The sequence below is a fragment of the Sinocyclocheilus anshuiensis genome, unplaced genomic scaffold, assembly GCF_001515605.1.
Source record: "Sinocyclocheilus anshuiensis isolate Anshui unplaced genomic scaffold, SAMN03320099.WGS_v1.1 scaffold363, whole genome shotgun sequence".
NCBI classification, from domain to species: domain Eukaryota; kingdom Metazoa; phylum Chordata; class Actinopteri; order Cypriniformes; family Cyprinidae; genus Sinocyclocheilus; species Sinocyclocheilus anshuiensis.
The window spans coordinates 792,375-797,926 of NW_015552568.1; positions in this window are offsets into that span (position 1 = coordinate 792,375).

The window sequence follows — 5,552 nt, forward strand, 5'->3', positions numbered from 1 at the left end:
AAACAACTTACAAGTTATAATAGCAATTTAAAGCTCTTTCCTGGCAGATGCAAAGTTATTGAACTCTTTAAGCAAAAGGGGAGTATACATATTCACTTATCTGTATAGACAGCTGTATTCTGTACCCATCTGATATCATGAGAAGTAATGACTGAGTGAGCATTATGGTTGAGACTAATGAATATCATTTCCTTGATGTATTTTTAACTGAAATAGTACACATACTTCCTATATAGTATGCAAAAAAAATTCTTCAGTGTGCAACCAATGAAAACTTTTCTGTCCCATGAGGCCAAGAACTGAGGAGTGTCAGATTCAAAGATAGAATAATGAAACATTCAAAAAGTTTGGGGTTGGTATGAATTTTGTTAACATTTTTGAAAGAGGTCTCTTATGCTCACCAAGGCTGCATTTATTTGTTTTAAAACATAATGAAACAATATTATTGTGAAATGTTATTACAATTTAAAATGACTGATTTCTAATGCAATATATTTTATGATTTTTTTTTTTCTTGTGATGGCAAAGCTGAATTATTGGCATCATTACTCCAGTCTTCAGTGTCACTTGATCCTTCAGAAATCAATATGCTGATTTGGTGCTTAAGAAACATTTCTTATTAGTAGCCGTGTTAAAGTTGCATTCTTTGCATTTATTTGAGATATTAATTTTAATAGATTTATTTTTTGAAACGATGTAAAAGGCTTTACTGTCACTTTTGATCAATTTAATGCATCCTTGCTAAACAAAAGTATTCATTTCTTGCAAAAAAGACTCCAAATTGAAACGTAAAGAATAAATTATGATGGAGAACCGTGAGGCAGGCTACTATTTTAAAGTGTTAAAGTGCTTATATGGGGTTAAACTGTGCTTATTAAACAACACTAACCAATAATTTTTTTTGCGGTTAATTTAGTCACTTATTAGCAATATATTTGCATAACGATGACCTGAGAGCTAACAGACTTGGACTAAAAACCACAAAACTTTAATTTGATTTTAATGGGGTCATAACATTTTTCAGATCATCCCTACATCTCTAAACATGAAAGAAAGATAGCTACACACAATATCAGAGACAAATGAAAACAACTGGTTTAGTGCCTCATTTGATTACAGGTATGACAATCAGTACATTCTTTTGTTTTGTGTATATATATCAGATTAAAGGACACCAGAATGTAGAAACTGACATCTTCAAACCCTTCCATAATTTTGCATTCAATATTACTTCATGTTCTGTGTGCACACAATAGGATGAATGCTGACGATGTCATTATTGAAGAGAGCTCAGATGTGGGGAAGTTGCGTCCTCTGCTGGCCACAGACTGAAGCTACAACTCAATTCTGTTTCGGTTGATTTTTATTTATTTATTTTTTTCAGTTTTATTGATTCACATTTGAGATTCTTACAACAATTATCAAACAAGTATCAGGAATTATATATTCTACTAACTCAGCTGGTTTCTTAGACAGCAATTAGATTAGGAGGGAGATCAAATGGAGACTTTTGCTTAAGTCTCAGTGCTTCTCAAACGTTTTGCCTTAGAAAATAAATAAATAAGTAATGGGAGAAAGAGTAAAAGAAATTATTCCACAGGAGTTCTCATGAGTTTCAGAAGAGAAGTCAAAAACAGTTCAGATTTGTCAAGATACCAAATTCAGTTTCATGTCAACAATTGACAAGAGTTTTATGAGAATCAAAATAACATCAAGAAGACTTCCCTCAAGTCTCTTGTGCTATGAAAGAGCAATCTCTAATAATATTGTCTTCTGGCATTTCATCTTCACTTGTTTACTGTGAAAGGCATTCGTAGGCCTTAATATGCTCACAATGATAATGCATATATTTAAAAATGTATCATTTTATTATATATTTATTTGTAAATATCAGTGGCTGTTATACCTTTCTAAAGCCCAGTAATAAAAAAAACATGATTTTTTAAAAAGTCAGTTATATTTTCACATTATTATATTATATATTATATTATATTATATTATATTATATTATATAAAGAATAAATTATGATGGAGAACCGTGAGGCAGGCTACTATTTTAAAGTGTTAAAGTGCTTATATGGGGTTAAACTGTGCTTATTAAACAACACTAACCAATAATTTTTTTTGCGGTTAATTTAGTCACTTATTAGCAATATATTTGCATAACGATGACCTGAGAGCTAACAGACTTGGACTAAAAACCACAAAACTTTAATTTGATTTTAATGGGGTCATAACATTTTTCAGATCATCCCTACATCTCTAAACATGAAAGAAAGATAGCTACACACAATATCAGAGACAAATGAAAACAACTGGTTTAGTGCCTCATTTGATTACAGGTATGACAATCAGTACATTCTTTTGTTTTGTGTATATATATCAGATTAAAGAGGTTAACAGTTCATTCAGAGCTTCTGATTGATAAACACGATTTGGATGTTACCTTATATGCCATGCGCAATATACTCTGAGATGCACTGTAATGGATGCATAATGCTATTGCATCGTCTTATCATTAATAAATATATCTGCGTTTTATGTGTTTATGTTTTTGTGCAAGGGGAATACTTGTGACAATTTTAAAGCTGTGATTTTAATAGAGCTGTTTGGGCTCTCATTCTGACGGCACCCATTCACTGCAGTGGATCGATTGGTGAGCAAGTGATGTAATGCTAAATTTCTCCAGATCTGTTCCAATGATAAAACAAACTCATCTATATCTTAGATGGCCGTTGGATGAGTAATTTTCAGCAAATTTTCACTACTCCTTTAATACGTTTTGAATTACTTGATTCATGTCAGGCTAGATTAGAGAGAGTGGTGCAGAAACTGTTCAGTGCAAGTTTGATGGTTTACTCTTCTGCACTCAGTCAGTGTACGTGTGACTTTTTATGAATAAAGCTAAATGTCTGTGTTAACAACTCTGTGAGGTTGCCAGCATGGTCACTTCCTTTCCCTGAGGGTTCGGAGAAATTTGAATCACTTGTGGGTAACTTCTTGTCAATCTCTATGGCCCTGTGATGTAGATGCTGGTTTGCGTAGGAGGATGTTGGCCAGTGTCTTCTGCTTTCAGACATCCCTCTCGAACTGTTCTTGTTTTAGCTGGTAGAGGTGTTTGCATTATTTTAGTAACAAAAGAGTCAGAAGCTGAAAAGAGAAGTTTCTTTGCGCTTTTCAAGTTTATCAGGACATGCCGACAATATTTTTATCTTCAGTTTTCTTTGTTACGTTGCCATTTTTATGATTTAAATATAGCCTAGAGCTGTTGTGAAATGCAGTGTTGCACAAAGGATCAGTCAAAATTGTTTTCGTTTAACAGACAACTTTACTTTAATGAAGCTTTCATGCATTGATGTTTTAAACCCAGACTCTGTGTTTGGTAGTAGCTCATCTTGATGGTGGAAACTTTAGGTTAAGATATGACCAGAGGTTGAGGACGGTTCTTGAAAGTGTGAAAGAGGGGAAAAAAAACCTCAACACTTCAGAGGATGTGTTCGACTACTTTGTTTCAGAAGAGGATATGGAAAAAAAGAGGATATGAATTAGTACAGTTGCACTTCCCACTGCATGAGGATCAAGAAGCGGATGGAAAGATCATGTCCTCTGAAAGCACATGCACACCTTATTAGTTTGCCGTGTTTTTATTAGCAGACCGGTGCATTTTCTTAGACAGTGTTTCAGGAAGTTGGCTCTCATGGGAAATTTAACCTGTTTAGATTAGCAGTCACATCAGTTACTGTGAGATAAGACAGATAAGGCTTCCATCGTCCTGGGTAATTCCAGTCCTGCGCAATTTTAAATGCATTTACTTTCAGTAACCGCTGAATCTGCTGTTGTCTTTTATTTTTTTTTATTAGAGGTCAGATTACCAATAACAAATTTAAATGTACAGTTACAATCTTTTTGTTCCAGGAAATCGGTCCTAAAATATTAACAATGACTCACCCAATTCCAGATTTTTGATTGATTAAATCAGAATGTCTTTCCTGCTTAAACCAGCTGGTTCTGACTAGCTAGTAATTAGTAAATCATGTTTGCGCATAAGATGTAAACTAAACCCATAGTCTTTTAAACCCATAGATCACATAATTTTCACAACTTTCAAAACTGTAGGCTTAGTTTCGTCAGCCTAAATAATGCACACCCAACTTTCAAAGCTAATACCCACAAAACTCCATTAAACTCACTTGTCGGATGCTTTCTTGCTTTTTCTGTATCATATGATTTGAAAGTTCACAGAGCGCCCTCGCAAACCCCAAGCACTTCATTCCTTTAATGTGTGTGAGGATAAATTGCCCCTAAATGGTTTTGTGGCCTGCACAATAGTGTCATCACCAGAATTCGTTCCACAGCGGCACGCTCCAAGAGAGCGGTAAGTCCCACTGTGACCAATTCAGTTTGTAGTCGAAGAGGATTTCACTGTGTACACAAAGGCCTGTGTCTCATCCCGCATATATTCCCAAGATACAGAATAAGGTTGATGTCTCATAGGGCAGTGAACTGGAAAGCTGCTGCCTAAATTACTGCAAGATGACATGAAAACTTTGGGTTAGTGTAGTAGGGGTGTGAACCTACACTCTCACGGTTTGGTTCGGTTACGATTATCATGTCATCGATTCGGTTCAATTCGATATCACGATGCATCACAATGCATTGACGATGAACTGCATCCTCGATTTTACTTCACATGTATACAATTTTGTCAATAAATACATGCAGTCAGATATATGAACTGACGTGGTTTCTCAAGTTAGTGGTATTACCCCCTGCATATTTTATTGTGTGTGACATGATTTACACACAGCGTGTGTCTTCTCCAGGTCGTGCTTACCAGGTTGTTCATAAAAGCCAAAATGTGCCCAGATGTTGGCTTTTAAAGTAGTTGGAGCATTTTTAATTGCTCGCACTCGCGTCTCGCCTCCCTCCGCCATTAGGCGTGTTCAATTTGAAGCGGCGCAGTGCTAGGATAAGGATCCGTCTGCTCTCTTATCGCTCTCGCGGCACTTGATGGCATACACTGATCATTCTGCACAGCGGCGCTTCAAGCCGAAAGCGCCTAACGTATGCTACCGCGACAAATGACGTCAGAAAAGCGTCAGTACGTTATAATCGGTTATGGTCTATTACTGAACCGATACCGAATCGTCATGATGCATCAAAGAAACGATTAATTTCGACACCCCTATAGTGTTTTATGTTTAGCTAACAACAAAATGATTTTAAAAATGTAATCATTAAAAGTTTTTGTTAATTGAAATAAAACAGGAATACAGTGTAAATATTAAATAACAAAAAGTACAAATGTTGCTTAACTGAAATAAAATAACAAAAACCAAAAAAAAAAAAAGAGTTAAAACTAAAAATAAAAAACTAATGAAAATGACAAACCACATTAAAAAATGATTACTAAAACTTAAACTAAAATAAAAAAAAATAAAAGCTAATTCAAACTGTCAATAAATATTATAATTATTAACTGTCTATCACAGAGCTGTGTATCACAAAATGAGTCACTTTATATTCTGGTAACTGTGTAAAAAAAAAAAAAA